Source organism: Pan troglodytes, chromosome 4, assembly GCF_028858775.2.
Source record: "Pan troglodytes isolate AG18354 chromosome 4, NHGRI_mPanTro3-v2.0_pri, whole genome shotgun sequence".
Classification (NCBI taxonomy): Eukaryota; Metazoa; Chordata; class Mammalia; order Primates; family Hominidae; genus Pan; species Pan troglodytes.
This window is the reverse complement of record NC_072402.2, coordinates 127,331,679-127,348,415: the sequence shown is the minus strand read 5'-3', so window position 1 is coordinate 127,348,415 and position 16,737 is coordinate 127,331,679. Positions and strand designations below refer to the sequence as shown.

Here is a 16,737-nt window from a genome sequence, read left to right as displayed (position 1 = left end):
TTGCACTCCAGCCTGGGCAACAGAGTGAGACTCCGTCTCAAAAAATTAAAAAAATTAAAAATAAATAAAAGACACAGACTAGAAAATTGGATAGTCAACACTTATCAGTATGCTGTATTCATGAGACCCTTCTCACATGCAAAGACACACATAGGCTCAAAGGGAGATGGAGTAATATTTACAAGCAAATGGAAAGCAAAAAAGAGCAGAGGTTGCAATCCTAGTCTCTGATAAAACAGACTTTAAACAAAGATTAAAAAAAAAGATAAAGAAGGGCATTACATAATGGTAAAGGGATCAACGCAACAAGAAGAGCTAACTATCCTAAATATATATTCCCCCAATACAGGAGCACCCAGATTCATAAAGCAAGTTCTTAGAGACTTACAAAGAGTCTTAGACTCCCACACAACCATAGTGGGAGACTTTAACGTCTCACTGGCAATACTAGATCAATGAGACAGAAAATTAACAAGGATATTCAGGACATGAACTCAGCTCTGGACCAAGTGGAACTAACAGACATCTACACAACTCTACATCCAAAATCAACAGAATATAAATTCTTCTCAGCAACACATCAGACTTATTCTAAAATTGACCACATCATTGGAAGTAAAACACTCCTCAGCAAATGCAAAAGAATGGAAATCAAAACAAACAGTCTCTCAGACCACAATGCAATCAAACTAGAACTCAGGATTAAGAAACTCACTCAAAACCGCACAACTACATGGAAACTGAACAACCTGTTCCTGAATGACTACTGGGTAAATAACGAAATTAAGGCAGAAATAAATAAGTTATTTAAAACCAATGAGAACAAAGATACAACATACCAGAATCTCTGAGACACAGCTAAAGCAGTATTTAGAGGGAAATTTATAGCGCTAAATGTCCACAGCAGAAAGTGGGAAAGTTCTAACAACACCCTAACATCACAATTAAAAGAAGTAGAGAAGCAAGAAGCAAACAAATTCAAAAGCTAGCAGAAGACAAGAAATAACTAAGATCAGAGCAGAACTAAAGGAGACAGAGACACAAAAAACCCTTCAAAAAATGAATGAACCCAGGAGCTTTTTTTTTTAAAGATTACCAAAATATATAGACCACTAGCCAGATAAAGAAAGAAGAAAAGAGAGAAGAATCAAATAGACACAATAAAAAATGATAAAGAGGATATCACCACTGGTCACAAGAAATATAAATTACCATCAGAGAATACTATAAATACCCCGATGCAAATAAACTAGAAAATCTAGAAGAAATAGATAAATTCCTAGACACATACACCCTCCCAAGACTAAATCAGGAAGAAGTCAAATCCCTGAATAGAGCAATAGCAAGTTCTGAAACTGGTCACAAGAAATACAAACTACCATCCAAGAATACTATAAATACCTCAATGCAAATAAACTAGAAAATCTAGAAGAGATAGATAAATTCCTGGACACATACACCCTCCCAAGACTAAACCAGGAAGAAGTTGAATCCCTGAATAGAGCAATAGCAAGTTCTGAAATTGAGGCAGTAATTAATAGCCTACCAACCTAAAAAAGCCCAGGACCAGATGGATTCACAGCAGAATTCTACCAGAGGTACAAAGAGGAGCTAGCACCATTCTTTCTGAAACTATTCCCAACAATAGAAAAAGGAGGGACTCCTCCCTAACTCATTTTATGAGGCCAGCATCATCCTGATACCAAAATCTGGCAGAGACACATCAAAAAAAGAGAATTTCAGGCCAATATCCCTGATGAACATCGATGCAAAAATCGTCAATAAAATTCTGGCAAACCGAATCCAGCAGCACACCAAAAAGCTTACCCACCACGATCAAGTCAGCTTCACCCCTGGGATACAAGGCTGGTTCAACATACACAAATCAGTAAATGTAATCCATCACATAAACAGAACCAATGACAAAAATGACACAATTATCTCAATAGATGCAGAAACGGCCATCAATAAAATTCAACACCCCTTCATGCTGAAAATTCTCAATAAACTAGGTATTGATGGAACGTATCTGAAATTAGTAAGAGCTATTTGTGAAAAACCCACTGCCAATATCATAGTGAATGGGCAAAAACTGGAAGCATCCCCTTTGAAAACCAGCACAAGACAAGGATGCCCTCTTTCACTACTCCTATTTAACATATATTGGACGTTCTGGCCAGGGCAGTCAGGCAAGAGAAATAAATAAAGGGTATTCAAATAGGAATAGAGGAAGTCAAATTGTCTGTTTGCAGATGACATGATTGTCTGTTTAGAAAACCCCATCGTTTCAGCCCAAAATCTCCTTAAGGTAATAAGCAGCTTCAGCAAAGTTCAGGATACAAAATCAATGTGCAAAAATCACAAGCATTCCTCTACACCAATAACAGATGAATAGAAAGCCAAATCATGAGTGAACTCCCATTCACAATTGCTACAAAGATAATAAAATACCTAGGAATACAACTTACAGGGGATGTGAAGGACCTCTTCAAGGAGAACTACAAACCACTGCTCAAGAAAATAAGAGAGGACACAAACAAATGGAAAAACATTCCATGCTCATGGATAGGAAGAATCAATATCGTGAAAATGGCCATACTGACAAAAGTAATTCATAGATTCAATGCTATCCCCATCAAGCTACCATTGACTTTCTTCACAGAATTAGAAAAAACTACTTTGAATTTCATATGGAGCCAAAAAAGAGCCCGTATAATCAAGAAAATCCTAAGCAAAAAGAACAAAGCTGGAGGCGTCATGCTACCTGTCTTCAAACTATACTAGAAGGCTATAGTAATCAAAACAGCATGGTACTGGTACAAGGACAGATATATAGACCAACGGGACAGAACAGAGGCCTCAGAAGTAAGGCCACTCATCTACAGCCATTTCATCTTTGACAAACCTGACAAAAACAAGCAATGGGGAAAGGATTCGCTATTTAATAAATGGTGTTGGGAAAACTGGCTAGAATGCAGAAAACTAAAACTGGACCCCTTCCTTACACCTTATACAAAAATTAACTCAAGATGGATTAAAGACTTAAACATAAGACCTAAAATGATAAAAATCCTAGAAGAAAACCTAGGTAATACCATTCAGGACACAGGCATGGGCAAAGGCTTCATGACTAAAATACCAAAAGCAATAGCAACAAAAGGCACAATTGACAAATGGGATCTAATTAATCTAAAGAGCTTCTGCACAGCAAAAGAAACTACCATCAGAGTGAACAGGCAACCTAAAGAATGGGACAACATTTTTGCAATCTATCCATCTGACAAAGGTCTAATATCCAGAATCTACAAATAACTTAATCAAATTTACAAGAAAAAAACAACCCCATCAAAAAGTGGGCTAAGGATATGAACAGACACTTCTCAAAAGAAGACATTTATGTGACCAACAAACATATGAAAAAAAGCTCATCACCACTGGTCATTAGAGAAATGCAAATAAAAACCACAATGAGATACTATCTCACGCCAGTTAGAATGGCGATCATTAAGAAGTCAGGAAACAAGAGATGCTGGAGAGGATGTGGAGAAACAGGAATGCTTTTGTTGGTGGGAGTGCAATGGTTGGTGGGAGTGTAAACTAGTTCAACCATTGTGGAAGACAGTGTGGCAATTCCTCAAGGATCTAGAACCAGAAATACCAATTGACCCAGCAATCCCATTACTGGGTATATACCCAAAGGATTATAAATCATTCTACTATAAAGACACATGCACACGTATGTATATTGCAGCACTGTTCACAGTAGCAAAAACTTGGAACCAACACAAATGCCAATCAATAATAGATTGGATTAAGAAAATGTGGCACATATACACAATGGCACACTATGCAGCCATAAAAAAGGATGAGTTAATGTCCTTTGTGGGGACATGGATGAAGCTGGAAACCATCATTCTCAGTAAACTAACACAGGAACAGAAATCCAAATACCACATGTTCTCACTCAAGTGGGCATTGAACAATGAGAACACATGGACACAGGGAGGGGAACATTACATACCAGGGCCTTCAAGGGGTGGGGGTTAAGGGAGGGATAGCATAAGGAGAAATACCTAACATAGATGACGGGTTAATGGGTGCAGCAAACCACCCTGGCACGTGTATACCTATGTAACCTGCACATTCTGCACATGTACCCCAGAACTTAAAGTATATATATGTGTGTATATGTGTGTATATATGTATATAGGTATATGTATGTATACGTATATATACATGCATATGTATATAACATGCATATGTATGTATACATGCATATGTATATAACATGCATATGTATGTATACATGCATATGTATATAACATGCATATGTATGTATACATGCATATGTATATAACATGCATATGTATGTATACATGCATATGTATGTATACATGCATATGTATGTATACATGCATATGTATGTATACATGCATATGTATGTATACATGCATATGTATGTATACATGCATATGTATGTAACATGCATATGTATGTATACATGCATATGTATATATACATGTATATGTATGTATACATGCCTATGTATGTATACATGCCTATGTATGTATACATGCATATGTATGTATACATGCATATGTATGTATACATGCATATGTATATGTATGTATACATGCATATGTATATGTATATATATGTATATGTGTGTGTGTGTGTGTATATATATATATGTAAGTTTGAAAATCAATAAATTCCTTCAGGGAGCTAAAGAAAAAAAGAAGACGATTAAAGCTTAAAAAAAAAAAGGAAGTAAAAAAGAGGAAAATCAATGAATTATAAAATAAATGTATAAGAAAGTTGGCAAAAACATGAACAATTCCCTGGTAAATCTATCAAGGATAAAAGAGAGATAAATACAAATTACCAGCATCAAAATAAATAAGGAAACATCTCTACAATTCTTAAAGATATCAAGGCAATATAACAAATATATGTAAATAAATTTTACAATTTGTCAAATCAGTCAAAAAAAGAAATACAAAATCTGAAATTCCTGTAATCGTTCATTAATTCAATTCCAGCTACCTTGGCTTTCTCTTGGTCATTTCTCAAATGTGAGCAAGCATCGTTACATCTTAGGACCTCTTGACTGGATTTCACTTTGCCTGGAACATTCTTTCCTTAGATGTATTTTCCAGATCATCATCAAAACTATATGCAAATATCACTTGTCACTTTCTTCAGTGAGACGTTTCTTGATCACTCTGTTTAAAATTATAAATTTCCTTCTCCCCTGGAACTCCCAGATTATCCCTTATTTGTATGGGCTATTTTTTCTATATCAGTGTTATCTTTTAATATACCAACTAATTATTTAATATGTATATTCACTGTGTCCATCAAAATGTAAGCACAACAATGACAGGAAATAAAACAATATGTTAATTCCCAATGTGTAAAACAGTTTCTGGAATTCTTTGTGGGAACCTGAAAAATATTTAGGTAAATAAATTATGAGTCCAGGTATGTTTCGTACAGTGTAGCAATAAAAAATTTGAAAATGCATTAATATGCATCTCTCTTCTATTTCCATGTAGCTGATGTCTTTCTAGTCCTCTAAAGGCTTCTCTCTGATGGCAGGTGAGGAGGAATTAGGATTAGTGAACACTTTTGGAACTCTATTCCATGTCAGTATAGGATGGCTCAAGAAGAAAAGCAGTGAAAATACTGAGTAATTAGGCAGAGAGAAGGGCTGAGTTATTCCTGAGCCCACGTTGACTCCGACTGCCATGGAAGTCAGAGAGGTGGGCAGTTTAACACAGGGAACCTATGGATGATGTGCCTGAAGCTCAGCAGTGTCTTCAGCAGTACAAGCTAGTAGGGTAAGCATCAGGGGAAAGATAAAAAATTGTGGTGTAGATGAATTGAATAGGTAGGTCAGCCAATATGCTTGAGTTGCACTCGCCAACTGCATGGTTGGCCACCAAATCCAACAGTGTGCTCTGGTTGCCCAGAAGTAAGGGAATTTACTGCAAAGACCAAAAAAGTTTCAGAGAGTAGTGAAAGAACCTGTGATTGCTGACCTACACAAAGTCCCCCTCCCAGCTCCTTGGAAAGCACCAGATGAGGGGTTAGGAGGGGCTATTTGGAAAAAATGGGTATTTAACTAAAAAAAAAAAAAAAAAAAAAAAAAAAAGAATAAAGCAATTTAAACTAGAGGGAAAATAACACAAATTGACAATTTTAAGTTTTGATTTTCGTGGAATTAAGTGAAATAGAAACTTATGAGAAAGATTTAATACACTGTAGAAAGCTAAATGCTACATTTTCTTTGCCTAGTTTAGTATAATTTTTTGCCCTGCTCCGTGTATGGAGACAAAATTAAGTACAGATGGAAATACCTATATTTTTAAAAGTGTGTGTACACACATAGGTCACTTCTACATCTTTGGCAAGCTTTTATATAAAATATTAATATGGTACAGGAGGAAGAAGATGAAAGATGATTCAAGTAAATGTTTAGAGAAAAAGTGAAAGAAAGGAGATTCAATCACAGGGACAATGGTATGTAGGAGCTGCAGTGGTGATTTCTAAATTCTGCTCTTTGAAATGAGAAGGATGTCATAGTAAAGAACACATTCCAAAATAGGGTTTGTTTCTGCTGTTATTGTTTTATACTTCCTTTAAGCTTTTTTACAAACTACACCACCGAGACCCACCCACCCCCTTCCTCCCCGCATTAAGATGATGAGATGGATTGCTTTTATATGGAAGGAAGAATGTTAAAAAAATTATGTCTGCAGCTAGCTTTTGTGCTCCTGTTCCAGATTTATCCTACTTCACATTCACATCTTATCCCTCTTCAGAAAATATAAGGGTAGATTATTGGATGGCTTTAGAAGATAAACCCTCAAATCCTTAGAGAGTTTGAATTAAGACAAACTCTGATATACATTATTGTAGTTTTGACAGATCATAATAAAATACCCCATCTGAAATTTTTAATTTAGATTTCAGTGTACCTCGGAAAATATAATGTTTATGACACATTCAAAAAGTCATACATGGTAGATTACACAACTAACTCTTGTAAATCAGTAATGGGAACACCACAGTCTACACAGAAACAGCTGAAAATTGGTATTCTCATTGTTATGTTAATTAAAAGAAAGATAAAAGTCAGAGTTCTTAGACTTTCTATATGACTTTGCTCACAAGCTAAAGAAGTTATTTAGGTTTAATGATTTCATCTGCCTTGGAGATTAACAAACTGTCATAACTCTAAAAAATAGGTAAGATGAATCACAGTTAAAAGATTTTCATGAAGTAACTTTAAGGATACAGCTGGAAAAATTTAAAAGTGTTCTGATTGCACATAAATCAGGAATTCTGGCTGACACATTTTTACAATGTTATAACATAATCATATCCTGAAGGCATTAAATAGGGACAATTAAAAATTAAACATCATGCTAGCAAAAAGCTGTACAAATTGCTTTTTTAGTATACTAGCAAAAGCATTGACAGCATTCATTTACAACTACAAACCAACTCAAACTTCCAAACAGTTGGACACAATATTTTTACACCATTCCATTCCAATTTTTAATCATTTTGTTATTCTTCACAACTTGCTTTCTACTCAGTGTGATCAGCATTTTTATTCAAGTAATCTATAAACTGCAGAAATATAAAGAAAATAGTTATAATTTCAAAGCAATTATACCTACAAATATCTGAAGCTCTTAAATATTACTATTTAAAATATAAAGTTTAATATAGTTTTTGACATAATTTGTTAAATAGAATAAATATTTAAATTCAAGTGACTCAAACTGTAGATGTATTTTTAAGACATCAATTTTTAGGTTTGTACATTGAGGAAATTGCCATAGTAAATAAACACGTTAAAATTTTTTTCAAGAATGCTTTGATACTTAAAAAAATTTCTGATTGGAACTTAATAATAGATGCTTTTTTACCTTTTTCTGCATTAAGTATAAAGAAGGTCAAATGAGGAGAATAAAATTTTAAGAATTTATATATACATCCAAACTCATCAAATTGTATAAGCAAAACAGGCTTATTATAAATTAATTTTGCCTCAATAAAGATGTTTTATTTTTAAAAAACGACCTGCCTAAAAATAATAACCGATGCTCTTGTATCAAATACTGTAGGGTTTGAATCCCAGCCTCAGTTTTAAATCTGTGACTATAAAAAAGTCAGTTTTCCAGAAAACCAAACATTGCATGTTCTCACTCATGGGTGGGGGTTGAACAATGAGAACACATTGACACAGAGAGGGGAACAACACACACCAAGGCCTGTCGAGGGATTGGGGTGCGAGGGGAGGGAACTTAGAGGATGGGTCAATAGGTGCAGAAACCACCATGGCACATGTATACCTATGTAACACACCTGCACGTTCTGCACATGTATTTGTTATTTATTTATTTTTAGAAGAAATAAAGAAAAAAATGCCAAAAAAAAAGTTAGTTGTCTTTTCTGACATTCAGTTTTCCCAACGGTAGAATTGTGATAATTTGTCTTAGGAATGCTAAGTAATTTAGATACATATTTCAAGCATATATTGGCCAGTCTAAAATATGATAACCATTAAACATAAACTGTGGCTTTCTTTATTTGTAAAATGAAATAATCTCTTATTGCATTGAATTCTCCAAGGGTTAAAAGAGGTGACATATTTTAAAACCCGTGGTACCTAGTAGATGCTTAACAAGTATTATTGTTCACTGACAACATTGGGTAAATGTGTGATGAATACAAAGCTGCCATTTTCCAGAGTTTATCCCAACAACTGAAAAAAAATATGAGGACTTTGGGGGGGGTTTCTAAATTCAAATGGTCTAAATTTCCCAAGGATATAATCAACATATTTTAATATTCATTCATATATTATTTAATAGCACCATCAAAACATTTTTAATAGAAGCAAAATGCTATAATTAAAGTCAATTGTTAACAGTAAAGAATCTTGAGAAGAGAAAAATCTCAAGAACAATCAACTTTGACAATGTATCCAGGTTTTATCCCTATTGCTAAAATAGAAATATAAAGTGTCCAATTAGGTTTTGGCCAGTGCCTAATAAAATATACAAGACAGCCAAAAATTAAACATGATTACATTCAGCTTTGCTTTTCTTGTGAACCATAGGAAATATTTTCTTATCAGAAATTCACTTCTATTCAGAAATATATAGATATGGGATGCTCAGGTGACTATGCTATGTGCTGAAGAGACAGACATGCATTAAGTAAGATCCTTGATCACAAAGAGATTAGAATCTAACTGGGGAGACAGAATGAATAAAATGCAAGTTATAAGAAAGGCATACTGAAATGTGATGCATGGTAGGCTGAGAAACAACCTAGGAGATCTAAAAGAATTTATTTAGAGTTCTGAAGAATGGGTCAAATGTGGAAAAGGAATAAAGGGAGAAAGGAACAACAAAGAAATAGCTCTCCACTTGGAATTTCTAAAACAATGTATTTGAACAGAGAAACTCACTAAAATCTGCAAAAAATACTGGTCCTAAGCAAGGCATCATTTATGAGAGTATGTTAATGTCAATTAAAAGAGGTACAAAACTGGGAAGATGGATATTTTTAAAAGGCTTCTCAAGTTCATGGAAGGATTAGAAAAAGGGATTGGCAGGTGAAGTCTGGGATGGATTTCAATATGTACTCCCCTGTAGGCCCTATAGATTAGATACCTTTGGAAAGGGCACAACGTGCACAAACCTTTTGTGGAATACACAGTTGTAATGCTAAAAGCAAATCTAACAATCACATAAAATTTCTTACTCTTTTTTGTTTTGTTCTAAGTTTAATTTTTAAATTCATATACAGTAACACTATCTTTTTACTGTACTGTCCTATGTATTTTAACACTTCTATTGATTTGTGCAATGACCACAATAATCAGGGGACAGAACATTTCCATCACACCCCAAAACTTCTTTGTGCTATTCCTGTAAACTTACAGCCTCCCCTCTCCCTCATCAATAGTAATCACTCATCTGTTCACTATGTTTGTTTTTTAGAAAATGACACATAAATATAATTGTACAGTAAGTAACCTTTGAGACTATCTTCTTTCCCTCAGCATAATGCTTTGGTATTCTTCCAAGCAGTTAGATGGATCACTAATTCGTTTCTTTTCATTGCTGAATAGCATTTCCTTGTACGGATGTACCACAGATTGTTTATCCATTCACCTGTTAAAGAACATTTGGACTGTTCCTAAATTTTGGAAATTATGAATAAATCAGATATAAACATTTGTGATCAGGCTTTAGGTGAATGTAAGTATTCATTTTTTTGAAGTAAATGCTCAGGGGTGGGATTGCTGGGTCATATGGTAAGTGCATATTTACCTTTAGGATAAACTGCCACACCATTTTCCAAAGCGGTTGTGAAGTTGTCCGTTCCCAGCAACAATGTATGAGAGTTGAGTTGTTTGATTTCTTAATGTTGAGTAATTTACATATTCTGCATACAAGTCCTAGTATCTGGATGTGCAACTTGCAAATCTTTTCTCCAGGGCTATTACTTGTATTTTAATCCCTTAACAGAACAAAGTACTTTTGTTGTTTTTTAATATTGATGAAATCCAGTTTATCATTTTTCCTTTCATGGACCAAGCTTTTGGTGTCATATGAAAGAACTCTTTGCCTAATCCAAGGTCATCAAGATTTTCTCTTATGTTTTCTACTAAGTTTTTATAGTTTTGCATTTTACATTTGGATTAATAGTCTTTTGTATTAACTTTTGTATAATGGTCACTCTTTTGCATACTGATATTCAATTTTTTAAGCACCATTTTTTGAAGAGATAAAACTTTTCATTGGATAGCCTTTTTACCTTTGTAGAAAATCAATTGGCCCCTATTTGTGTGGATCTATTTCTGGAATCTCTATTTTGGTCCATTGATTTATGTATGTTTTCTTTCGCTGACAGTACACTGTCCTGATTACTAAACCCTTGTTTTATAAATGATATAATGAGTAGTATTTCTCCGAAACGATTTTTCTATTCAAAATTGTGTTGATCATTCAGTTGCATATAAATTTTAGAATCATCTTGTCTATATCTACAAAAAAGCACTTAAATTTTTATTTGCATTATGTTAAATGTATAGATCAGTCTGAGAAGTGGTATATCCATACCATGCTGTCTTCCACTCCATAAACATGGTATTTCTCTCCATTTATTTAGATCTTTTATTGCTCCCATCGGCATTTTGTAGATCCTAGTATACAGATTTTGTACCTGTTTGGTTAAATTTATACCTACATATTTCATTTTTTCATTTTGGAGCTCTGATTACACACACACATATACTCACACAGAAACACATATATATCATGTCCTAGTGTTTATACATATACATATATATACATACACATATACACATAAACATCCATATATGCACACACATATACATGTACATATTTAAAATTTTGGTTTCTGAGTATCCAATTCTAGTACATAAAAATACATTAGATTTTTGTGGGTTAATCTTATATTCTTTGATTCTGCTAACCTCGTTTATTAGTTTTAGGAGTTTTTTCATACATGCCTTGATATTTTCTATGTAAACAATAATGTTTTCTGCAGAGACAGTTTTATTTCTTCCTTCATGTTTGTTATGCCTTTCATTTAGTTTTCTCACCTAATTGCATACCTGGGATTATTTTTTCCTAAGAGGGATGGAGTGGACAGCCTTGCCTTGTTTCAGTCTGAGTCAGAAAGCATTCATTTTTTCACCATTAAATGTGACATTAACTGCCTTTTTTCTTTTCAGTAGATGCTCGTTATCAGGTTAAAGCAGTTTCCACCTATTCACAGGTTTCTGAGAGTTTTTTTAATCATGAATAGATGGTGAATTTTGTCATAAGCTTTTTCTGCATCAGTTGATATGGTCACATGCATTTTCTTTAGACTTTTAATGTATTTGATTGCACGGATTGATTTTCAAATATTGAACCAACCTTTATTTCCTGAGATAAGCCCCACTTGATTCTCTTCTGTTATTCGTATATTTCTCAATTCAATTTGCTAATACTTGTTTTTATGTTCATGAGAAATATTGGTGTATAAGTTTTTTTTTTTTAATTTTTTTCCTGTACTCCTTAGTTTGGTTTTTAGTATCGGTAAATCTAAGTATCCTTGACATTTGTTTTTTGAAAGATCTAATGTAAAATTTGTATTATTTCTTCTTTAATTAACCAATGAAACTTCTTTAACTTAATTTTTTCTTTAATTTACTAATGAAACATCCTAGTGCTGGGGATTTTATTTTTGGGTGATTTTAAAATAAAAACTCAAATTCTTTAATATTTAATAAGACTGCTCAGATTATCTATTTTATTTTGGATAAGTTTTGTTTGAGGTTTTCAATGAACTGGTCCATTTAATCTAAACTGTCAAACTGATGCTCACAGAGCTATTTTTATTATTCCCTAATGATTATTTTAATGTCTATGGGGTCTATAATGATATCTTCCCTTTCATTGCTGGTATCAGTAAACTGTTTCTACTTTCTATTTTTCTTTGTCATACTTGCTAGAGGTTTGAAATTTTACTCACAATTCCACAAAAAAATTTGTTTCCACTGATTTTCACTATTGCTATTCCATTTTGATTTCCCAGGAGCATAAATCAATAGGAGCATAAATCAACAGAAGAACTGATTTAGGAGAATTCTTTTGGAGAGTCAATAGGAGAATTATCCGAAGAAATAGGGGAATTCTCCTACTGATTTATGCTCCTATTTTTACTACTTCTTTCCTTCTGGTTGATATGAGTGTGTTTTGTTTTGCTTATTCTACCTTTTCAGCCAGTTTAGGTAGATTCTTAGATTATTGATGTGAGATCTGTCCTTTTTTATAATAAGAACATTTAACCCTATACATTCCTCTCTAAGCATGGCTTTTTCTGCATCCTCCAATTTGTATGTTGTCTTTTCATGTTTGTTCAGTTCAAAACACTTAGTAATTTCCCTTGAAATGTTTCATTCAACCCATAAATTATTGAGAATTTGTCATTTTCCAAACATTTAGAGAACATTTTCCTGCTATCTTTTTGTAATTAATTTGAAGTTAAATTCCATTTTGCCCAGGAATATACTTTGTTTGATTTAAATTCCTTTAAATTGGTAAAGGTTTGCTTTATGAGCTAGAAAATGTTCCTTTCCCTTTGGAAAAATTTCCATGTCATTTGAAAGGCATGCATATTTTGCTATGGTTGGGTGGAGCAGTGTGTAAAGGTTAGCTAGCGGTGGTTTTCAATTTTTCTATATCACTGTTAAGTTCCTGTTTACTGGTTTTATCAATTACTTAGAGGAGTGCTGACATTTCAAATATAATTGTGCATTTGTCCATTTTTCCTGTTAGTTTGTCAGTTTTTGCTTCATGAGTTTTAAAGCTCTATTGTTAAGTGCTAAAACATTTAAACTACTATATCTTTTTGGTTAATTGATCCCTTAATATTATGTAATGTCCCTCTTAATTCTTGGTAATTTTCTTTGGTCTGAAATTTACATCATCTGATATAAATAGTCACTTGAGGGTTTTTTTGTTTTGTTTTTGTTTTCTACTTTTTACTACTTTTTCCACAGTATATCTTTTTCATCCTTTTACTCTTAACCTGTGTATTATAGTTGAAGTGAGTTTCTTTCAGATAGCAAAGATGGGGTCTTTGAATTTTTAATCAGTTCTGAAGAACTCCTTTTATTTGGCGTGTTCAAACTATTTATATTTAATGAATTATTGAAATGTGAAAATTTGGGCCTAACATTTTATTATTTTTTTTGTTGATGTTGTTTTTACTGTTATCCTTTCTTCTGTTATCCTTTCCTGACTTCTATTTTTTTTTGAATATTTTTTCAATATTAAATGATTTATTTAATTATTTATTTATTTAAGAGACAAGGTCTTGCTCTGTCACCCAGGCTGGAGTACAGTGGTGTCATCATAGCTCACCGTAACCTCAAACTCCTGGGTTCAAGTGATTCTTCCACCTCAGCCTGCTGAGTAGTTGAGATTACCAGAACACAATACCATGCCTGGCTAATTTTTAAACTTTTTTTGTGGCAACGAGGTCTCATTATGTTACCCAGGCTGGTCTCAAACTCCTGGCCTCAAGTGATCCTCCAGCCTCAGCTTCCCAAAATGCTGGGCTTACAGGCATGAGTGACCATGCCCAGTGTATTTATTGTGTTTTAAATTTCATCCTTCTGTATATATTTTTAGTGGTTGCTTCCCATAGGTTTTACATTACATAATATTCACCCTTAAAAGTCTACTTAGAATCAGTATTTTGCCATTTCAAATGGAATATTGAAAGCTTAATTAACAACATGAAAGTCCCTTTATCCCCCCCATGTATTACTGTTGTTGTCTTATGTATTAAATCTACTATACATCATGGACTCCAACAGACAATGTTACAATTTTTGCTTTCAAATATCAAGGCTATTTAAAATATTCTGGGGTTGAGAGTAGTCTATTTTATTTATCCAGATATTTGTCATTTCTTTTACTTTCTGCATTCCTGATGTTCCAAGTTTCCTTTAAGTATCATTTCCCTTCTGTTAGAACTACTTCCTTTGGCAATTCTCTTAAAGCAGCAATTTTGGCTATGAATTCTCTTAGTTTTTCTTCATTTTATAATGTCCTTATTTTACCTTTATGTCTGAAAAATATTTTTTGAAAATATAGAATTCTACATTGACAATCCTTTCTTTCATGGATTCTGGATTTCATGGTTTGTCATGAGAAATCGGCTGTCATTGGAATCACTGTTCCCTTATAAATAACAGCTTGTTTTTTGGTGTCATTTTTAGTTCATCTTTAGCTTTCAGCAGTTTGATTATGATGTCTCCAGCTGTGCATTTCTCTGTGTATTTCTTGTGTGGAGTTGCTCAGATTGTTAAATCTGATGGTTTACATTTTTTTCCAAATGTGAGAAGTCTTCAGTCATATATTTTTTTTCTTCTCCTGGAGCCCATGATAACTACTGTGCCTCAGGAACCAGTGAGTTTCTGAGGCTCTGTTGGTATTGTTTTCCCAATCTTTTTTCTCTTCATTTATCAGATTGGATAGTTTCTTCTGATTTGTCTTAAAGTTCACTGACTCTTTTCTCAGTCAGCTCCATGCCGCTATTCAGCTTATCCAGAGAGATTTTATTCCAATTATTTTATTCTTAATTCTAAAAATTCAATTTGCTTTTTCTTTCTATTTATTTACTAAGACTTTCTACCCTTCCATTCATTTGAAATATGCTTGCCCTTACTTGTTAGATCATCTTTATAATAAATGCTTTAGTCTAGCAAGATAGTTCCAAAATCTGTGCCATCTCAGAATTGGCATCTGTTGGGTGTCTTTTCCCATGCAAATTGAGATTTTCATGTTTTTATATGTAAAATAATTTTGAATTGTGTTCTAGACATTTTACCTATAACATTAGGAGACTTATTTAAATCTTATGAAGAATGTTAATTTTTTTAGCATAAAATCAACCTAGTTTGGTTCATGCTATAAGTACCAAGCTTACAAGGCTTCTGCATGTTTTGGTTAAATTGTCAATTTTCAAGGCCTTTGCATTGCTATTGTAATAGCTCTGTTCTCAAAGAAATTTTAGAGTCATATCCACACATACAAAGCTTAAGGTTGAGCACAAGTTGGTAAACAGCTTTGAGGTCACTTTCCTAAGCCCTTCCCTCTCCATGCTCTTTTTAGCACCTTCCACTTCCATGCAGTTCTCATTTCAGTCCTGCTTTCAGAAAGTATGGAGTTAGTTACCTCTCTGCTGTGTTCTCATAATTGTGTCTGTTTCCACGTACAAGCAGACGGAATCAAGAGATGAGAAGCAATGGCGTCTACCCCACCCTCATGGGATTAAAGCTGTTCAGATCAGAGAGGAAGATTTATCCAAATTTTTATGGCTCATCTTCCTGCCACTGTTACTACCCCTGCTGCTGCTATCATGGGATTGTAGAAGATGGGAGATGGGGCAGAAGAGAATGTAGACATTAAAGGAAGGGCTTCTCCTACTTTCTCTGAGCATCAGGGCCCCTTCCTGGTCCTTAATCCAGAATGGGAGGGCTTCTCCTAGTGTTTTATCTCTACAGGCCCTAATGACAACTTACAAGTGTGGGCTGTGTTGAATCCAAGATGGAGAATACAAAAAGAGAGAAAAATTATAAACTCACTGCTGGTTTGGTGGCACTTCAAATTCATATCTTCTTCCCAATCAGCCTGTTACTTTTACTTTTAAAAATCCTCAAACAGGTGTTCCATTCTCTCAAGTTTTATAGGTGCATTCAATGGGAGAGAGAAGGGTGGAGTGTGTTTACTCCAGTTTACCTGAAACTAGACAGAGATAGTTACTTCTCTGCAAAAAATAAAAATAATAAACCAACACTAGCATCTTATAACTCAAAGAAAACTACCTAGGGAATTGTATTTTTTTTTCTATGATGCAAATCAAACATTTCCATTATCTCAACATTCTTTAGAGTTATTTCCACTGTCCAACTACTTAGAGGACAGGATTGGGAAGGACCTGGAAAATGCAGAGACAACTTTGGTATATCACTAGATTATTTACATATTAAAGTCCCAAAGCACTGCAATATTTGACAAAAGGATTTTCTTCTGTATGGGCTTATACAGTTTCTATATTTTGTCATGTAATAATTGATAATATTCTATACACCATAGTAGAACTAACTTACTAGACATCTGC

The 16,737-nt window shown here is 33.8% G+C and overlaps 1 protein-coding gene across 4 annotated transcripts in view; it reads right to left on the bottom strand.

Annotated features, from left to right (window-relative positions):
* ADAMTS19 (ADAM metallopeptidase with thrombospondin type 1 motif 19) overlaps nt 1-16,737 on the bottom strand; it is a 281,046-nt gene that overhangs the window by 157,973 nt on the left and 106,336 nt on the right. The window lies entirely within an intron of this gene.